Source organism: Argopecten irradians, chromosome 4 (assembly GCF_041381155.1).
Source record: "Argopecten irradians isolate NY chromosome 4, Ai_NY, whole genome shotgun sequence".
Lineage (NCBI taxonomy): Eukaryota > Metazoa > Mollusca > Bivalvia > Pectinida > Pectinidae > Argopecten > Argopecten irradians.
Genome location: NC_091137.1, coordinates 46012008 through 46035954, shown reverse-complemented (window position 1 = coordinate 46035954; position 23947 = coordinate 46012008).

The following is a 23947-nucleotide window of genomic DNA, read 5'->3' as shown; positions in this document are numbered from 1 at the left end:
CAGAAAGCCCATGTTTTAATATATGCATATAAAAATAAAAAATGTATATGTCCTAAAATTGGTCAATTTAAATTAGAGACTTTTATGCAGGCTTCACATTTGCATAAAGAAATCCAACACAATAGGTTCTAGATTAATGGTTTAGAGGGTATCCGAATGTGCGTGTAAGACGGAAAAACTCAACATCTTAGCCGCAAAAATTGGTAGCCGCGGTAAGAGGTAAGATTTCACAAAAGTTTAATGTTACACATATATCCGAAATAGGCTCCTTTCCGCTATCGCGACAGTGATGTTTAGTTTTAAACTGTGTTAAAGTCAAAACAGTTATCTAGAAGGATGTAATTTTGGGTTGAAAATCCCATTTTTTTGCAATTTTTCGAAAATAAAAAATTTGGTTACCATGGTTTGTACACGCTCACAAAGCCCAAAAAATCATCCCTGTCCAAAAGTGAACATTGCAAAACAACTGCAAATGTTGTGTGGATTAGAAAATATACGTTTATTTGTATAGGTGTTATTCAAGGTTAAAAAGTTGTGTGTACATAATTAAAGCCTGCACTTTATTTTGCTGAATTTTTCAAATCTACTGTACTCTGCTACCATACTGTAAATACCATTGTAAGACATATGCTGACATCTTTTGTATATAGTTTACGATATATAAATAGGACCTTGTGACGTGTCCTTTAGGAACAATGATAGCAAAACTCCAATACAAACTAGCGTAATGACTGGTTTATAAAGCGTCTTAAAAGAGGCCGGATACAGTGAACTTTGGTTTGACTAGTTGTACGTCCAATTAACAGTCCTGGTCATTTATAATGCTGGGGTACTCGGAGAAAAAACACCGCCTAGCGGTAACTGTACCTATAGCTAGCAACCAACTGTCCGACATGGGATTCGAACCGATACCGTGGCACCGAATTTGTGTGATGATGAATATTTATAATAAGATAATACGTTGTACTTTGAAAACAAAATAATTATATTGTCATCGTCAAGCTATAAAGAGCAGGGTATATACAGGGTACGGGCTACGGGATACTGAGTACAAGATAAAAGGTACGGGATACAGGATACGGGATACTGTCTAGAAGATAAAAGGTACGGGATACAGGATACGGGATACATGGTATGGGACACAAGGTACGGAATACATGGTTTTGGATACAGGGTACAAGATACAAGGTACGGGATACAGGCTACGGGATACAGGTTACGGGATACAAGGTACATGATACAAACTACAGGATACAGATTACAAGATACAAGGTACATAATGCTGGGTACAGGGAACGGGCTACGGGATACTGTGTACAAGATAAAAGGTACGGGATACAGGATACGGGATACATGGTATGGGATACAAGGTACGGGATACAAGGTTTGGGGTACAGATTACAAGATACAAGGTACGGGATACAGGCTACGGGATACAAGGTACATAATACAGACTGCAGGATATAGATTACAAGATACAAGGTACATGATACAGACTACGGAATACAGAGTACAAGATACAAGGTACATAATACAGGGTAAAGTATACAGGGTGCGTGTTGCAGGTTACGTGATATAGGATATGGCACGGGGTACGGGATACAGGGTATATACAGAGTACAGGCTACGGGATACTGGGTATAAGATACAAGGTACAGGTTACAGGATACATGGTATGGGATACAAGGAACGGGACACAAGGTATGGGGTACAGGGTACAAGTTACATGATATTAGTAAGGATACATGGTACGGGATTCAGTTTAGGGGATACAGGATTCGGGGTACAAGGTACATGATACCGCAGGGGAAGGGACACTGGGTACTGGATACAAGGTACATAATACATGTAACATGATACATGGAACGGGGTACAAGGTAATGGGATACAGGGTTTAGATACAAGGTGCATGGTACAGGGTAGATAATTCATGGAACGGGATACAAGGTATGAGATAATGGATACAAGATGCAAGGCACATGATACAGGGTACATGATACAAGGCACGAGATACAAGGTACAGGATACAGGGTAGAGGATACAGGAAACGAGATACAGGGTACTGGAAATAGGGTATGGGATACAGGGTAAATGATACAAGGTTAATGGTACAGGTTGCTAGATGCAGGGTACTGGATTCAGGGTAAAGGATATAGGGTACGAGTTACAGGGTACGGGTGCAATGTTCGGGATACGTGGTACAGGGTACGATATACAAGGTACATGATACCGAGTTCAAGATACAACGTACGGGATACAAGCTTAGGGACCCAAGGTACGGGATTCAGGGTAGAAGATACAAGGTACGGGATACAGGTTACCCGATACAATGTACAGGATACAGGATACAGGGTACGGGATACAGGGTATAGGATATATGATACAGAGCACGGGATGCAAGGTATGGGATACAGGGAACAAGATACAGAGTACGGAATACAATGTACAGAATTCATGCAGGGAACGGGATACGGGGTATAGGATACAGGGTATATGATTAGGGTTACGGTTTACAGAAAACGGGAAAAAAGGTACATGATACACGGTAAATGATACAGAGTACGAGATACAGTGTATATGATTCGGGGTACGGGATACAGGGAACGAGATACAAGGTACAGGATACAAGGTACGTGATACAAGGTACAGTGTACGGTATACAAGTTACGGGAAACTGGACATGAGATTCGGGGTACGGGATACAGGGTATTGGTTACGGGATACAAGGTACGGGATTCAGGATACATGGTATGGAATAGAGGAAACAGGATACGTGGTACAGGGTACGGGATACCTGATACGGGATACAAGGTACAAGATACAGGTTATGTGATACAGGGTATAGGACGCAAGGTACGAGATTCAGGTTATATGGTGCGGGGTACAGGATACAGGGTACGGTATACAGAGTACGGTGTACAGGATATAGAATACAAGGTACTGAGTACAGGGTATGCAGGGTATATGGAAAAGTTTATATGGTACAAGGTACATGGTACTAGAATCAGTTACATGACGGACGAACAGAGAACCATTCATTTTTACGAGACACAGAAAGTGAGATGTCCGCTAACATTGAAAACTGTGCACTACAGAGACATGGCCATATATGTATAACAACATTATGCACGATAATATCACCAAGAAATCTATTATATTATTTTTCTTAAACAAAATGTTTAAGACGATTCCAATACTAACGAGGCTCTGAGGAATACAAACGTGAACCATGTGGTCTCGTATATCATCAACACCAGTGTGGAGTCCCACAAGGCTCAATTCTTAGTCCTCTTCTTTTTGTTATCATTATTAGCGATATTAAAAAAATATATATGCTATTGCGTGATGCCATTCAGGATTGATAAGCCATCCATACGATCTGTTTTAGAAATTTGGATTTTGTGTTTTGAAATAGATTCTGATAAGTTAGATAGGGAACAGAGATAAGTAGCTAGAATAATAACGGGTTCGTCAGCATTTGCAAGATTGAACCCCAGATAAATAATATTTATATATAAAAACAGTAACACAAACTCAAGTTAACAAATATATTGCATTAATGTGAATATCATTTGTATTACTACTAATTATCAATTATAAATGTAACAAAGTCATTAGATGTCTTAACCACAATACGTCGTTTCTCTCAAAACTTCAATAATCTTTGCTGTTGGTCATTTGCTTCTGGGATCACTGTATTCTGGTGTTGCTGTTCCTTTCCTTGAAATATTGATCAGTTTCTCGTTCTTCATTTCTGCGTCTTGTGTCCCTTCGTTTCTCAAAAAGGAATTCAAAGTTTCTGGCAGGGACATACTGTCTTGCCATGAGTCTTGGACACGCACCGCAGTCGTTTTGATGGTTCGCCTGGCGGAAGCAGAGGATTCTTCTTAGGTCTGTTTTTGCGTGGAATCGAAGATAATTTCGGAACATCAGACTTCTCCTTTTTCAGAAGTGGAGAAGGTGGTGGTGGTGGCGGACACGGATAGATTATAGGGTTCCTGTCCACAATCCAGCAAGTGGGTTTAACTTCCCGTACAACGATAGGCAAGGCAAATAGGATCCTTAGTCCACGCGGCGGTGGGGCAATTTCCAGACGGAACCACTTCTTATCGTAAGGCTTTTGTGGTTTCATCCCTTCCATTTCCTCCTCTGTCATGTATGGATGTATTTTCGGCCTTCTATTGCGCTTCAGACACTTAAAAAAGTCAAAGCAGCCCATTTTTGGTCTCTGATAGATAAATCGTCAGCGTGTATGTTGATTTCAGGATATCAATTATGACGTCATCCGTAGTTACTAATGCATTGTGACGTCATGGGTTATAGGTTATCTGTAATCTCGCGTGACGTGATTTGAGCCATAGGTAGCAGTGTACAGTAAGAGCAAATGACCATGGGTGAGATTTTTATTAAGCAGAAAGCCCATGTTTTAATATATGCATATAAAAATAAAAAAAAAATGTATATGTCCTAAAATTGGTCAATTCAAATTAGAGACTTTTATGTAGGCTTCACATTTGCATAAAGAAATCCAACACAATAGGTTCTAGATTAATGGTTTAGAGGGTATCCGAATGTGCGTGTAAGACGGAAAAACTCAACATCGTAGCCGCAGAAATTGGTAGCCGCGGTAAGAGGTAAGATTGCTCAAAAGTTTAATGTTACACATATATCGAAATAGGCTCCTTTCCGCTATTGCGACAGTGATGTTTAGTTTTAAACTGTGTTAAAGTCAAAACAATTATCTAGAAGGATGTAATTTTGGGTTGAAAATCCCAATTTTTTGCAATTTTTCAAAAATAAAAAATTTGGTTACCATGGTTTGTACACGCTCACAAAGCCCAAAAAATCATCCCTGTCCAAAAGTGAACATTGCAAAACAACTGCAAATGTTGTGTGGATTAGAAAATATACGTTTATTTGTATAGGTGTTATTCAAGGTTAAAAAGTTGTGTGTACATAATTAAAGCCTGCACTTTATTTTGCTGAATTTTTCAAATCTACTGTACTCTGCTACCATACTGTAAATACCATTGTAAGACATATGCTGACATCTTTTGTATATAGTTTACGATATATAAATAGGACCTTGTGACGTGTCCTTTAGGAACAATGATAGCAAAACTCCAATACAAACTAGCGTAATGACTGGTTTATAAAGCGTCTTAAAAGAGGCCGGATACAGTGAACTTTGGTTTGACTAGTTGTACGTCCAATTAACAGTCCTGGTCATTTATAATGCTGGGGTACTCGGAGAAAAAACACCGCCTAGCGGTAACTGTACCTATAGCTAGCAACCAACTGTCCGACATGGGATTCGAACCGATACCGTGGCACCGAATTTGTGTGATGATGAATATTTATAATAAGATAATACGTTGTACTTTGAAAACAAAATAATGATATTGTCATCGTCAAGCTATAAAGAGCAGGGTATATACAGGGTACGGGCTACGGGATACTGAGTACAAGATAAAAGGTACGGGATACAGGATACGGGATACTGTCTAGAAGATAAAAGGTACGGGATACAGGATACGGGATACATGGTATGGGATACAAGGTACGGAATACATGGTTTGGGATACAGGGTACAAGATACAAGGTACGGGATACAGGCTACGGGATACAGGTTACGGGATACAAGGTACATGATACAGACTACAGGATACAGATTACAAGATACAAGGTACATAATGCTGGGTACAGGGAACGGGCTACGGGATACTGTGTACAAGATAAAAGGTACGGGATACAGGATACGGGATACATGGTATGGGATACAAGGTACGGGATACAAGGTTTGGGGTACAGATTACAAGATACAAGGTACGGGATACAGGCTACGGGATACAAGGTACATAATACAGACTGCAGGATACAGATTACAAGATACAAGGTACATGATACAGACTACGGAATACAGAGTACAAGATACAAGGTACATAATACAGGGTAAAGTATACAGGGTGCGTGTTGCAGGTTACGTGATATAGGATATGGCATGGGGTACGGGATACAGGGTATATACAGAGTACAGGCTACGGGATACTGGGTATCAGATACAAGGTACAGGTTACGGGATACATGGTATGGGATACAAGGAACGGGACACAAGGTATGGGGTACAGGGTACAAGTTACATGATATTAGTAAGAATACATGGTACGGGATTCAGTTTAGGGGATACAGGATTCGGGGTACAAGGTACATGATACCGCAGGGGAAGGGACACTGGGTACTGGATACAAGGTACATAATACATGTAACATGATACATAGAACGGGGTACAAGGTAATGGGATACAGGGTTTAAGATACAAGGTGCATGGTACAGGGTAGATAATTCATGGAACGGGATACAAGGTATGAGATAATGGATACAAGATGCAAGGCACATGATACAGGGTACATGATACAAGGCACGAGATACAAGGTACAGGATACAGGGTAGAGGATACAGGAAACGAGATACAGGGTACTGGAAATAGGGTATGGGATACAGGGTAAATGATACAAGGTTAATGGTACAGGTTGCTAGATGCAGGGTACTGGATTCAGGGTAAAGGATATAGGGTACGAGTTACAGGGTACGGGTGCAAAGTTAGGGATACATGGTACAGGGTACGATATACAGGGTACATGATACCGAGTTCAAGATACAACGTACGGGATACAAGCTACGGGACCCAAGGTACGGGATTCAGGGTAGAAGATACAAGGTACGGGATACAGGTTACCCGATACAATGTACAGGATACAGGATACAGGGTACGGGATACAGGGTATAGGATATATGATACAGAGCACGGGATGCAAGGTATGGGATACAGGGAACAAGATACAGAGTACGGAATACAATGTACAGAATTCATGCAGGGAACGGGATACGGGGTATAGGATACAGGGTATATGATTAGGGTTACGGACTACAGAAAACGGGATGCAAGGTACACGATACACGGTAAAGGATACAGGGTACGAGATACAGGGTATATGATTCGGGGTACGGGATACAGGGAACGAGATACAAGGTACAGGATACAAGGTACGGGATACAAGGTACAGTGTACGGTATACAAGTTACGGGAAACTGGACATGAGATTCGGGGTACGGGATACAGGGTATTGGTTACGGGATACAGGGTACGGTATGCAGGATACATGGTATGGAATAGAGGAAGCAGGATACGTGGTACAGGGTACGGGATACCAGATACGGGATACAAGGTACAGGATACAGGTTATGTGATACAGGGTATGGGACGCAAGGTACGAGATTCAGGGTATGTGGTGCGGGGTACAGGATATAGGGTACGGTATACAGAGTACGGTGTACAGGACATAGAATACAAGGTACTATGGTGGCTGATTACGGCCATCTCGTGTTGTTGTGTTGTTGCCTTGTCGTGTTGTCGCCTTGTCGAGTTGTCGCTGTCTCAAACTGCGACAACCCGAGATTTAACAGTTGAAATGTCGACTTGTCGCGTTTTCGAACCGCGAAAAGTCGACAACACGACAAGACGACAAGTCGACAACACGACAAGTCGACATTTCAAGCACGCTATTTAGCGCGTACAGAATCTCGTGTTGTCGTGGTAAAATGTCGACTTGTCGTGTTGTCGAGTTGTCGACTTGTTGTGTTGTCGCCCTTGTCGTGTTGTCGACTTGTCGTTGTTGTCGAGTTGTCGACTTGTCGCCTTCCTGTTACACATGCGCAAACAATGGATAACACTCGCCATATTAGATTGCTAATGAGAATAATTGTGTGCATGTGTTTGTAGCTAGATGAAGATATTTGATAACAATTTCTTTACCGAGAGTTGTCAAAGTATTTTTCTCTGAACTATTGAATTTCAATAATTTGTTTATTACATGATAATCGTGTAATAATGGTCTGGTCACGCCGTCTGATTAGTACGCAGTCATTTTAAGGTCACTCGAACCGCTAAGGCCTAATAGTTCGAAGTCCCGTTAATCCGAAAATTAGAAAACATTGCAATTTTATGGTGGCATATTTCTGCCATCGAGTTGCCGACATCATATCGGAAGATGTCGACATAAACAGAAGAATATGTCGACTTACCACATGAACCTGCCCACATAATGATTCCAAGATAATTATGTAGAAAGTCGGTAACTCGGCGATTAATCGTGTTTATGCTTGGGTGTGACACCGACTTGTCAGTTATCGATGTCGACATCTGGTCTTGAAAGTAGTATTCAAAGGCCACCCTTTCATAGGGCACTGTGTATATGCAGCAAGGCACCATACAGCAGAGTTCGTTGATTTTGTTAATTCAGAAAAGTTTTTATTTATTTGATTTCAAAATCAAAAATTGTGATCCTGCACATCCCGGCCATGCAGCTGTAGCCTGCGTATATGTACACATTGTAACTGTTAGTCCGAGCTGAGGAACACTGTGGGTACCCGTACACGGGATATTGGTATCGACGAGGCGGTGGCCTGTCACAGCAAGGGGAAGTTTTGCAATATTTTCACAGTTTTAATGTAATTAATGTATCTGAAACTATTGGTCAGTTCAAGCTAAGTATATATCGCGTCCGTATGCGATCTGTCAACCCCCAGCGTCTTATATTTATGGAGAAATAGACAGGAATCCAGGGTCACCTGTAGTAGGGGGGTACCGCCATGAAAACGACTGTGAACTATTGTTCGTGATATTGAATTACTAGATTGTTCCAGGTTATCATTTTAGGGTTGTATAGACGGGTTATGATATGGAAGTTTATGTTTAGGCCAATTTCATATTGTCGTGGCCATGGATGTTTCAACAAGAAGACTGAAAATTTAGCGTTTGTACGGGGGCTTGCTAAACGGGTGTACGGGGACTTGGTTTATGTGATATAAAAATGGTGTACGGGGGCTTGGCATAATTAAAATGACAAATTTCACAATATATTTAAAACAAATAGCGTCTAGTCGTCCAAAAGACAGATGTAAAGTTTTCTTCCGACGTATATGTCTTCGTAGATCTCATGTAAATATGTCAATGGAATAGTAGGCCTTCCAGACGAAGATGATGAATATTGGTTGGTCTGCAGATTCTGTATACAAGATCAGTTTGTTTGCTGGCAATTTTGTTAAATTCTTTAACGGAGGGGGGTCATTTTGAGGAAGAAATTCCTGTACTTGTATTACACAACCATATAGCGCCGATTTCGATAAGAAATATAACTTCATCTGGTGGGATTCAAGTAATTTTACTTTTGAATAGTAAACCATGGCTACGAATACATATTTGTCATAGCGTTGTTTTGACATCGCATTTGTACAAGAAAAACTCCAATCAGATATTTTCCACAATGCTCCAATACAACGAAGGTGAGTAGTATGTAATGATATTTACGGTGCAATGTTTGACGGAATGTCTGTGACTCTCAGCAGCTGCAAAACTCGTAATTACAGTTTTAAATATTGACGATGTATCATGCCCAAAGAACTCTATAATTCGAGAGTACAACACCGAACTTCAGTTTAATGCACACTTGTCCACAGATGTCACCCTTTACTGATGTGGTTTCGTTTCTTACATTTTCCATTTTAATTTTGCATCCTATCCTTATTTGTCAGATTTATTGTTATCATTTGCTGTTATTTATCTTAATCTGAAGAAAATGTTTTAATACGTTAATACTTTTAGTTGCTCAGACTTAAAAATTAATTGAAAAAGAACAGTTTTTGCCTGAATTGATAAAAATCAAATTGATTAATCATTCTATATTAGCGTATCGTTTCAATCAGTAATTTGATAATCATATAGAACTCTATATATTAATATATAGAAAGGAATATTTGGCTTAAAAAGCTGCGTTTCTCAACCAATTCGTCGTACAATCTTCAACCATGCTGCCGTACAATTAACATCCAAGTCCCCGTACACTTGATTTTTTTAACAAGAAGCAAGCCCCCGTACACAACGTGATTTTCACTGATTTATTTCGCAATCTTCATGACCTCAAAATTTGTCATCGGGGCGTGAGTTGTTTTCCTATGATGTGAATCAGCCATAGAAAATGAATTCCGTTTTCAGAAAAGCATTCATTATTTCATATCAGTGATTTATTTTGAACCGCCTTTTTCACTGCGGTACCCCCTGCATGTGACCCTGGATTCCTGTCTATTCCTCAATAACTATTTGACGCAGGGGGTTGACAGATCGCATACGGACGCGATATATACTTAGCTTGAACTGACCAATAGTTACAGATACATTAATTACATTAAAACTTTGAAAAATATTGCAAAACTTCCCTTTGCCTCGTCGATACCAATATCCCGTGTACGGGTACCCACAGTGAGGAAGTTAGAGTGCAAAAGGACTCTGCTTTGTACAACGAATTTCCATCCTCTTGGCCATAATCATTTATTAATATATATAACCGTGGGTTGAAAATTCGTTTTAAAAGCTGTGTGTGTGCTTTGTGGATTAGCATTCGTACCAAGTCCATGTGGTACATACCGTACTATACTATATTACAGTGATTTTTTCAAGATTTCATTTTTTTTTTTGCAAATCATGAAAAATACCAGTTACGTAATTTAAAAGCCAAAAAGGTCACAGTACAGATACACAATACCCATTTGGAAACCACTTTTACTTGTTAGCTTGCCCTGTCCATATTATATAACATAAATATTTACATCCCTCGATACACTTAAATAAAGGCACAACGATTTTCTGTTACGGTCTTAATGGCCAGATTCAATCTTTGGGCTACAAAACCTCCCGCGGGACGCGGTTTAAGCTCCAAACACGGGATTTATCTGCATCTATTTTTGTAGTAAAAACGTAGTAAAAAAAAGTCACGTGCTTATACCTCATTCATGTCATTGGCCGGAATATACAATTGCATTATGGGTAACTAGTGATCACATGATTGTGTGTTTACTTCCAAATATGGTGATAGTTTGCTTGCCATTTCTTCGGAGAAATTGATTTATTTGAAAATATTTAGACTCCAAAAATGTTATTAATATTGCATGCATATCATTTTGACTTGCACATGTGTATCATTTTACTATAAATAATGAACTGAAATGAGTTATAAAACTGTCATTTCCACGTTTTGTAAATAAATGATATAATGCGAATTGACCAATTCAATAGGTCTAAACGTCTAATCTAAGATCAGCGAAGATCGGCTACTCCCGGCTAAATTCGTAGAATTCTAAATTTATATTTATATATATTATTACCTGCTTTAGGGTTCAGAACATATAACATATAACACAGAGAAAATAAGATCTTCTTCAAAAGGCCTAATTATGTATAAATACCAGGTCAGAGAAATCACTCTATTTGGAAGTAAACACACACTCATGTTATCACTAGTTACCCATAATACAATTCCATATTTATTTCGGCCAATGGCATGAATGAGGTAAAATCACGTGACTTGTTTTACTACGTTTGACTACAAAGAACGCGTGTTTTGTACCATTATTGGGAAAATCCCCCACGGATCGTGATTTCATTTCCACCATTTGAAACAGAAGGCTTAGAGTAGACTTTGATTGTGAAACATTGATAAATTGAAGATTACATGTTGTGCCATGGCAGATGTCAAAGTTCATGTATATATACTCGACAATTACTTGAAACATCATCTAATAAATTTGTGTTGAAATTATAATTGATGTTGACCAGGAAATGTACCAGGCTAAATTTGGTTGAATAATGCATAGGAAGTGAATTAATCTTAACTTTTCCACATTGTGGAAAAATCCTTCAAAACGGATTTATCTCCCTTGATTAAAATGACAAACCATGTACCTTTGCTATGATATAATTTTTTTTTTTCATTTTTGTTTTTAAATTCAATAATGAATGCAGATCAAATATATTAATCAAATATGTGTATTAATTTAATTTGAAACATGTTTGTTTGCTGAAAATTTGCAAAAAAAAATGATATCAATACAAAATATTCATGATTGTTATTTGATTGTTGCTGTTTGTACTTGCTGTAAAATGAGAAAAAAACGTGTTATGGAGAAGAAGTTTGTTAAAATTTGAATTGTTTACAAATGGATGAGAGTTAAGAATGAGCAGAAGGCAATAAGGATATATAAGTCTAACAGTCACCTAAATTCCGATATGCACAGTTATAAATAATGTTTTGCTTTTAAACAAACAAATAAATATGTCTCAGCCCTGTGACTTGGCACATAGGTCAAGATCCATTGATTTGAACAAACTTTGTATTCCTTCATCCCAGCATGCTATGGCCCATTAACATGTCCATGTATGAGGTTCTTGGTTATTAAGAAGATTGTAAATTGATTACAACAGACACTGGATGATGCCGGCCAAAAGACAATTGCAATAGGTCACTCAGGAGGAGATTAATTCAACACACAACCATAATACTTTATATACTTTTTCTCATAAATTCATTACATATAATCCTTGTACACATCCATATCAATGGCGACGCTAACAGGAAATTAATGAATATGCAAAATGGCGTGCGAGCGTCGAAGAGTCGAGATTTTGGTGTTTGGAGGTCCGGGGGTCTCTCCCGGAAAAAAATATTACGATTTAGAATGGCTGAGATAATTTTTACGATGTATTTTGATGATTTTGCGAACGCCGAATGCACGAGATATTGGTGTTTTGAGGGTCCGGGGATCTCCCCCGGAAAAAAATACGATTTTGATGATTTTGTGAGCGCCGAATGCGCGAGACTTTGGTGTTCTGGGGGTCGGGGGTCTCCCCCGCGAAAAATATTACGATTTGGAATGGCCAAGATGAGTTTTACGGTGTATTTTGAGGATTTTAATGCGTTCTTAACGTGGTAATTTTTCGATTTACATTTACCTGCATTTTAGAAATTATAATTGTGAATGTCGTCATATCATTATGCAACCCTGCTCGATCTCAACATACGACTTCACACCATCAGCACATTATTGTTTAACTAAAAAATGAATTGATTTAATTGTCTTGCTTAGACATATAAACAATTTAATATTTTAAGAAACATTTTTGAAATAGTAGAATCCCTTGATGGACATTTTTAGTCTAGTTCATGTGTATTGAATTTTTATTATTAAAGGTTTGAACATTACGTGCTTGAACTTTTAGGAAATGCGCCGCAAAGCAGCAAAATTTTCTAAAATGAAGTACAAAAAATGTGCAGGAGGACCCTTTCCTTCCTACGCCCCTGCAGTTGCACATTTAAAAAGTTTAATGAACTTGGTGCCCACTACTGACTGATGTAAATCATGCCAATTAAAGATGGATCTTTTCTCTATTTCTGTAATTTTTTACCTTTTTCTTTCCTCTTGGAAATGTTTTATAACATGGGAAAAACTAAAAATGAAGTCTATATAGCAGGAATAACAAAACACATAGCCACCTGTCAGCCATGCATGTTTTTTTTCTGATTGGTCACCAGAGTTCGGATACAGAATGAAACAAATACATACCACTGTGTATAAGCACCATATATTGGCCTATCAGGCCCATGAAATCAGCCAGTGATGATATCCATTTAACCTTTTAATATATGAAGAGTATTTGATTCCATTACATCTGTTTCCTATGAAAATTGAGCAAATAATGCTCATAAATGTGTTTCCCTATATAAAACTATGGTAGACCTTATCCCCTGGGGAAAATTCCCGAGACCCCAGGGCCATGAAATTCACAATATTGGTAGTGGGCCTTGAGACCTTTCAATCTATGAAGAAACAAAATGATTCATTTTCGTACGGAACCTACCGAAGCATAATGATTAGGTCCTAGGTCCTAATTTACCAGGCGGGAAGCATAAGCCCGTGTTTCATAGTATATGTACATGTGTACATACATGTATGTATAAGATTACCAAAAAGCTAAGTGGGCTATGCGGAAACTATTTGTTTGGAAATAATATGGAAAATAAACTATGATATGATAGTATTGCTAACAATTTCAAAATGGTGGAAATGAAACCACGATCCGCGGAGGATTTCCCCCATAATGGTACAAAGCACGCGTTCTTTGTAGTAAAACGTAGTAAAACAAGTCACGTGATTATACCTCATTCATGCCATTGGCCGAAATAAATATGGAATTGTTTTAGTGGGTAACTAGTGATCACATGAGTGTGTGTTTACTTCCAAAATAGAGTGATTTCTCTGACCTGGTATTTATACATAATTTGGCCTTATTTTCTCTGTGTTATATGTATATGTTCTGAACCCTAAAGCAGGTAATAAAATATATAAATATAAATTTAGAATTCTACGAATTTAGCCGGGAGTAGCCGATCTTCGCTGATCCTAGATTAGACGGTTAGACCTATTGAATTGGTCAAGTCGCATTATACCATTTATTTACAAAACGTGGAAATGTCAGTTTTATAACTCATTCAGTTCATTATTTTTAGTAAAACAGTACATATGTGCAAGTCAAAATGATATGCATGCAATATTAAAGACATTTTGGAGTCTAAATATTTTCAAATAAATCAATTTCTCCGAAGAAATGGCAAGCAAACTATCACCATATTTGGAAGTAAACACAAAATCACGTGATCACTAGTTACCCATAACACAATTGTATATTCCGGCCAATGGCATGAATGAGGTATAAGCACGTGACTTTTTTTTTACTACGTTTGACTACAAAGAACGCATGTTTTTACTACGAAAAATAGATGCAGATGTATCGCGAGTTGGTAGTTTAAAACCGCGTCCCTGGAGGATTTTTAGCCCAAAGGTTGAATCTGACCATTAAGACCGTAACAAAAATTCGTTGTGCCTTTATATAAGTGCATCGAGGGATGTAAATATTTATGTATATATATATGGACAGGCCAAGCTAACAAGTATAGCTGGTTTCCCAATGTGTATTGTGTACCTGTACTGTGACCTTTATGGCTTTTTAATTACGTAACTGGTATTTTTCGGGATTCACAAGAAAATACAACATAAAAAAATCTTTTTTTTATTTTATTTTTTTAATTTTTTTTTCCATTCATTCTTTTAATATAGTATATTACGGTATGTACTACATGGACTTGGTACGAATGCCAATCAACAAAACACACACACAGCTTTGAAACTAATTTTCAACCCACGGTTATATATACAGGTACATTGTATCTTCTACCCTGAATCCCGTACCTTGGGTCCCGTAGCTTGTATCCCGTACGTTGTATCTTGAACTCGGTATCATGTACCCTGTATATCGTACCCTGTACCATGTATCCCGAACTTTGCACCCGTACCCTGTAACTCGTACCTTATATCCTTTATCCTGAATCCAGTACCCTGCATCTAGCAACCTGTACCATTAACCTTGTATCATTTACCCTGTATCCCATACCCTATATCCAGTACCATGTATCCCGTTCCCTGTATCCTCTACCCTGTATCCTCTATCCTGTATCCTGTGTCTTGCATCTTGTATCCATTATCTCATACCTTGTATCTCGTTCCATGAATTATCTACCCTGCACCTTGTATCTTAAACCCTGTATCCCATTACCTTGTACCCTGTTCCATGTATCATGTTACATGTATTATGTACCTTGTATCCAGTACCCAGTGTCCCTTCCCCTGCGGTATCATGTACCTTGTACCCCGAATCCTGTATCCCCTAAACTGAATCCCGTACCATGTATCCTTTCTAATATCATGTAACTTGTACCCTATACCCCATACCGTGTGTCCCGTACCTTGTATCCCATACCATGTATCCCGTATCTGGTAACCTGTACCTTGTATCTTATACCCAGTATCCCGTAGCCTGTACTCTGTATATACCCTGTATCCCGTACCCCGTGCCATATCCTATATCACGTAACCTGCAACAAGCACCCTGTATACTTTACCCTGTATTATGTACCTTGTATCTTGTACTCTGTATTCCGTAGTCTGTATCATGTACCTTGTATCTTGTAATCTGTATACTGCAGTCTGTATTATGTACCTTGTATCCCGTAACCTGTATCCCGTAGCCTGTATCCCGTACCTTGTATCTTGTAATCTGTACCCCAAACCTTGTATCCTGTACCTTGTATCCCATACCATGTATCCCGTATCATGTATCCCGTACCTTTTATCTTGTACACAATATCCAGTAGCCCGTTCCCTGTACCCTGTACCCTGCATTATGTACCTTGTATCTTGTAATCTGTATCCTGTAGTTTGTATCATGTACCTTGTATCCCATACCATGTATCCCGTATCATGTATCCCGTACCTTTTATCTTGTACACAATATCCCGTAGCCCGTTCCCTGTACCCTGTACCCTGCATTATGTACCTTGTATCTTGTAATCTGTATCCTGCAGTCTGTATTATGTACCTTGTATCCCGTAGCCTGTATCCCGTACCTTGTATCTTGTACTCTGTACCCCAAACCATGTATCCCGTACCTTGTATCCCATACCATGTTTCCCGTATCATGTATCCCGTACCTTTTATCTTGTACACAGTATCCCGTAGCCCGTTCCCTGTACCCAGCATTATGTACCTTGTATCCCGTAGCCTGTATCCCGTACCTTGTATCTTGTAATCTGTACCCCAAACCTTGTATCCCGTACCTTGTATCCCATACCATGTATCCCGTATCCTGTATCCCGTACCTTTTATCTTGTACACAGTATCCCGTAGCCCGTTCCCTGTACCCAGCATTATGTACCTTGTATCTTGTAATCTGTATCCTGTAGTTTGTATCCTGTACCTTGTATCCCATACCATGTATCCCGTATCCTGTATCCCGTACCTTTTATCTTGTACACAGTATCCCGTAGCCCGTTCCCTGTACCCAGCATTATGTACCTTGTATCTTGTAATCTGTATCCTGTAGTCTGTATCATGTACCTTATATCCTGTAACCTGTATCCCAAACCATGTATTCCTTAACTTGTGTCCCATACCATGTATCCCGTATCCCGTATCCCGTACCTTTTATCTTGTACACAGTATCCCGTACCCTGTATATACCCTGCTCTTTATAGCTTGACGATGACAATATAATTATTTTGTTTTCAAAGTACAACGTATTATCTTATTATAAATATTCATCATCACACAAATTCGGTGCCACGGTATCGGTTCGAATCCCATGTCGGACAGTTGGTTGCTAGCTATAGGTACAGTTACTGCTAGGCGGTGTTTTTTCTCCGAGTACCCCAGCATTATAAATGACCAGGACTGTTAATTGGACGTACAACTAGTCAAACCAAAGTTCACTGTATCCGGCCTCTTTTAAGACGCTTTATAAACCAGTCATTACGCTAGTTTGTATTGGAGTTTTGCTATCATTGTTCCTAAAGGACACGTCACAAGGTCCTATTTATATATCGTAAACTATATACAAAAGATGTCAGCATAAGTCTTACACTGATGGTATTTACAGTATGGTAGCAGAGTACAGTAGATTTGAAAAAATTCAGCAAAATAAAGTGCAGGCTTTAATTATGTACACACAACTTTTTAACCTTGAATAACACCTATACAAATAAGCGTATATTTTCTAATCCACACAACATTTGCAGTTGTTTTGCAATGTTCACTTTTGGACAGGGATGATTTTTTGGGCTTTGTGAGCGTGTAAAAACCATGGTAACCAAATTTTTTATTTTTGAAAAATTGCAAAAAATTGGGATTTTCAACCCAAAATTACATCCTTCTAGATAATTGTTTTGACTTTAACACAGTTTAAAACTAAACATCACTGTCGCAATAGCGGAAAGGAGCCTATTTCGATATATGTGTAACATTAAACTTTTGAGCAATCTTACCTCTTACCGCGGCTACCAATTTCTGCGGCTACGATGTTGAGTTTTTCCGTCTTACACGCACATTCGGATACCCTCTAAACCATTAATCTAGAACCTATTGTGCTGGATTTCTTTATGCAAATGTGAAGCCTGCATAAAAGTCTCTAATTTGAATTGACCAATTTTAGGACATATACATTTTTTTTTATTTTTATATGCATATATTAAAACATGGGCTTTCTGCTTAATAAAAATTTCGCCTATGACTGTACACTGCTACCTATGGCTCAAATCACGTCACGCGAGATTACAGATAACCTATAACCCATGACGTCACAATGCATTAGTAACTATGGATGACGTCATAATTGATATCCTGAAATCAACATACACACTGACGATTTATCTATCGGAGACCAAAAATGGGATGCTTTGACTTTTTAAAGTGTCTGAAGCGCAATAGAAGGCCGAAAATACATCCATACATGACAGAGGATGAAATGGAAGGGATGAAACCACAAAAGCCTTACGATAAGAAGTGGTTCCGTCTGGAAATTGCCCCACCGCCGCGTGGACTAAGGATCCTATTTGCCTTGCCTATCGTTGTACGGGAAGTTAAACCCACTTGCTGGGTTGTGGACAGGAACCCTATAATCTATCCGTGTCCGCCACCACCACCACCTTCTCCACTTCTGAAAAAACCACCTTCTCCACTTCTGAAAAAAGAGAAGTCTGATGTTCCGAAATTATCTTCGATTCCACGCAAAAACAGACCTAAGAAGAATCCTCTGCTTCCGCCAGGCGAACCATCAAAACGACTGCGGTGCGTGTCCAAGACTCATGGCAAGACAGTATGTCCCTGCCAGAAACTTTGAATTCCTTTTTGAGAAACGAAGGGACACAAGACGCAGAAATGAAGAACGAGAAACTGATCAATATTTCAAGGAAAGGAACAGCAACACCAGAATACAGTGATCCCAGAAGCAAATGACCAACAGCAAAGATTATTGAAGTTTTGAGAGAAACGACGTATTGTGGTTAATACATCTAATGACTTTGTTACATTTATAATTGATAATTAGTAGTAATACAAATGATATTCACATTAATACAATATATTTGTTTACTTGAGTTTGTGTTATTGTTTTTATATATAAATATTATTTATCTGGGGTTCAATCTTGCAAATGCTGACGAACCCGTTATTATTCTAGCTACTTATCTCTGTTCCCTTTCTAACTTATCAGAATCTATTTCAAAACACAAAATCCAAATTTCTAAAACAGATCGTATGGATGGCTTATCAATCTTAAAGATGCTCCACCGCTGACAAATGGGATTTTTTCACTATCAAAAAACAGGAGCAGACGATTGGGTATTTTTCTTCAGTTACAAAAGTTACTTACTTTACACCATTACCACCATTGAAAAGCTTGAGCTTCTACTTTTACTTCAAGTTAAAAATATGAAAAATAATTAATTGCATCCCAAAAAAAATCCGTGACACTATATCCTATATGGAATGAAGTACTGATTGCACATGCACCAAAGGCGAAATGAATTATTTTATATTATTTTTTGTGTTAATTAGACATATATATACACACGATTAAACACCTATTATTGTTCAAATGATGAATATCATTTATGCTTTGTCGGCGGTGGAGCATCTTTAAATAGCATCACGCATTAGCCTATATATTTTTTAATATCGCTAATAATGATAACAAAAAGAAGTGGACTAAGAATTGAGCCTTGTGGGACTCCACACTGGTGTTGATGATATACGAGACCACAAGGTTCACGTTTGTATTCCTCCGGGCCTCGTTAGTATTGGAATCGTCTTGAACACAGGTGCACGCATTTTGTTTAAGAAAAATAATATAATCGATTTCTTGGTGATATTATCGTGCATAATGTTGTTATACATATATGGCCATGTCTCTGTAGTGCACAGATTTCAATGTTAGCGGACATCTCACTTTCTGTGTCTCGTAAAAATGAATGGTTCTCTGTGCGTCCGTCATGTAACTGATTCTAGTGTACCATGTACCTTGTACCATATAAACTTTTCCATATACCCTGCATACCCTGTACTCAGTGCCTTGTATTCTATATCCCGTACACCGTACTCTGTATACCGTACCCTGTATCCTGTACCCCGTACCATATAACCTGAATCTCGTACCTTGCGTCCCATACCCTGTATCACATAACCTGTATCCTGTACCTTGTATCCCGTATCTGGTATCCCGTACCCTGTACCGCGTAACCAATACCCTGTATCCCGTACCCCGAATCTCATGTCCAGTTTCCCGTAACTTGTATACCGTACACTGTACCTTGTATCCCGTACCTTGTATCCTGTACCTTGTATCTCGTTCCCTGTATCCCGTACCCCGAATCATATACCCTGTATCTCGTACCCTGTATCATATACCCTGTATCCCGCTCCCTGTATTCTGCACATTGTATCCCGTACCCTGTATCTTGTTCCTTGTATCTCATACCTTGCATCCCGTATCTTGCATCCCGTACCCTGTATCCCATACTTTAGGTCCCGTACCTTGCATCCCGTGCTATCCTATACCCTTTATCCTGTACCCTGTATCCCGTGCCCTGCATCTAGTAACCTAAATCATGAACCTTATATCATTTACCCTGTATCCAGTATCCTGTATCCCATTCCCTGTATCCTTTTCCCTGTATCCTCTCCCTTGTATCTCGTGCCTTGTATCCTGTACCCTGTATCATGTACCTTACATGTTGTAACCATTATTCCATACCTTGTGACCCGTTCCCTGTATTCTTTACCCTGAATTCCATACCTTGTGACCCGTTCCCTGTATCCTCTAACCTGTATTCCATACCTTGTATCCCGTTCCCTGTATCCTTTACCCTGAATTCCATACCTTGTATCCCGTTCCCTGTATCCTTTACCCTGTATTCCATACCTTGTATCCCGTTCCCTGTATCCTTTACCCTGTATTCCATACCTTGTATCCCGTTCCCTGTATCCTTTACCCTGTATTCCATACCTTGTATCCCGTTCCCTGTATCCTTTACCCTGTATTCCATACCTTGTATCCCGTTCCCTGTATCCTTTACCCTGTCTTCCATACCTTGTATCCCGTTCCCTGTATCCTTTACCCTGTATTCCATACCTTGTATCCCGTTCCCTGTACCCTCTACCCTGTATTACATACCTGGTATCCCGTTCTCTGTATCCCATTCCCTGTAACCTCTACCCTGTATCCTGTACCTTGTATCCCGTTCCCTGTATCTATTACCCTGTATTCCATACCTTGTATCCCGTTCCCTGTATCCCGTTCCCTGTATCCTCTACCCTGTATCCTGTACCTTGCATCCCGTTCCCTGTATCCTTTACCCTGTATTCCATACCTTGTATCCCGTTCCCTGTATCCCATTCCCTGTATCCTCTACTCTGTATCCTGTACCTTGTATCCCGTGCCTTGTATCCTGTACCCTGTATCATGTACCTTGCATCTTGTACCCATTATCTCATACCTTGTATCCCGTTCCCTGTATCCCATTCCCTGTATCCTCTACCCTGTATCCTGTACCTTGTATCTCGTGCCTTGTATCCTGTACCCTGTATCATGTACCTTGCATCTTGTACCCATTATCTCATACCTTGTATCCCGTTCTCTGTATCCTCTACCCTGTATTCTGTACGTTGTATCTCGTGCCTTGTAGCCTGTACCCTGTATCATGTACCTTGCATCTTGTACCCATTATCTCATACCTTGTATCCCGTTCCCTGTATCCTTTACCCTGTATTCCATATCTTGTATCCCGTTCCCTGTATCCTCTACCCTGTATCATGTACCTTGTATCTCGTGCCTTGTATCCTGTTCCCTGTATTATCTTTCCTTACCATGCACCTTTGACCTTAAACCCTGTATCCCATTACCTTGTACCCCGTCCCATGTATCATGTAACAAGTATGATGTACCTTGTATCCCGTACCCTGTATCATGTACCCGGCATCATGTACCTTGTACCCCGAATCCTGTATCCCCTAAACTGAATCCCGTACCATGTATCCTTACTAATATCATGTAACTTGTACCCTGTACCCCATACCTTGTGTCCCGTACCTTGTATCCCATACCATGTATCCCGTATCCTGTATTCCGTACCTTTTATCTTGTACACAGTATCCCGTATCCTGTACCCTGTATATACCCTGCTCTGTATAACTTGACAATGACAATATAATTATTTTGTTTTCAAAGTACAACGTATTATTTCATTATAAATATTCATCATCACACAAATTCGGTGCCACGGTATCAGTTCGAATCCCATGTCGGACAGTTGGTTGCTAGCTATTGGTTTACTTACCGCTAGGCGGTGTTTTTTCTCCGAGTACTCCAGCGTTCCTCCACTATATACACCTCGCATCTCCTTAAATGACCGTGAAATAATGCAAACGATATTCACATTATCAAAATATATTTGTTAACTTGACTTTTTGTTATTGTTTTTATGTATAAATATCATTTGTCTGGGGTTCAATCTAATAAAAATTAGACTTGTAATTCCACTGTAATTACTGGTATTGGAGCGTAAAGTAGAGCGGAATTACACGTCTAATTTTAATCAGATTGTCTGGGGCGATAGATGATCTGATGATGCATCTGAATCGGCAAATTTTCTTTCATCTGACCCTTTCGACTGTTAGATGAAGATTGCAAAATGATGTCCAATTCAAGTTTGTGGTGGTAAAGTTATTTTTATATCAAAAATTGGTTTCAGAAGTCTCATAATATAGCTTCATTTAAGGATTCTCCGTTATAGATAGCCGAATGGTATCTAAATCATCAGTGCGGCTGGACATCGGCATAAAAACCGTCCAGGGGTCCAATGGTATTAGTTTTGTGTGATATCACTGACCTTAGAAAAAAATAATAACTTCCAAAGCCAAATTGTTTTACCAACATGCAATTGGGTAACAAAGTTTCTTGGGTTATCATCGTAAAAAATGAAGTTTCCTTCTCATTAAATATCAAGAGGTTCATTTTTCGTAAATGATGACAAACTCGTTACTGTTATAGCTACATCTCTTTTTGACCTTTCTAACTTGTCGAAATCTATTTCAAGACTCCCGTCGGCGTACTAAGCTTCAGGGGCAAGCATACTCTCAAGTAGATAGTGACTTATAAAACCTTAAGCGTACCACGCTTTACCATATATTAAAGTTTCCTTCGTAACATATTCGTAAATTTCCTTGATGTAACAGATCAGTTAGCTTTTTAATTAAAAAGTATCCATATGTGTTCATAGACAGGATTAAAATAATTAAACAACACATCCAAAAATATCAAAAAATAATTCTAGATCTTCATCAATGTTATCCAAGTTTGAAATAAAAACAACTGGAGTTCTATTGGCATTAAAAGAAACGAGCAATTTTTGTCCACCTATTCGCCTTTTTATTTATTAAACGCATATTCAATTTTTCTGCATGAAGAGGAAGATTTCATATCTAGAGATGAATCGTCCACAAAAAGACGTGTAGATGATTCAAGCTCATTAAAAATATCGATAATAAAGATATCAAAAAGAAAAAGAACAAAAATTGAGCCTTGTTGGACTCCACACTGGTGCTGATAATATATGACTAAAGTTTTGTGTGCCCTTATTTGCATACTCACAAAACAAGAAGAGCTTTTAGAGAACATTTTTAGAATCATAATACAAAAGATGTACTTTCAATAGGTTTAGTTTTACAAGTACAAAAGAGAGCTGAAAACGATTTTGGCAGAACTGTCAAAAAAAATCATTATAATTACATCTACATGGCAGTGAAAAGAAATTAATACATGTACATGTATACGGTTTGACCTTGAAGCCAAGGTGTGGTCTACAATTTTACTGTGTTATAAGTTACTGTTAAGTGATTTCTGCAGATTTGATTCTTAACATACATAAGGCATAAAAATAAGATTTTTACAGTGTATTAATTCTGCTGTTGAACTAGCGTTTATAAGGCATATGAGGTATATTGTCATTGCGAGTGTTGCTTCTTTATATAACACATGGAATGGGAACATCAAACATCTCACCATGAATACACTATTAATGCAGTATGAAGACCGAGTTTCGCGTACCCGGATTTTTTTTTCATAATTAACATATCACTGCAATGTTTAATATAATCGGAAGAGTTAGCTCCCCTT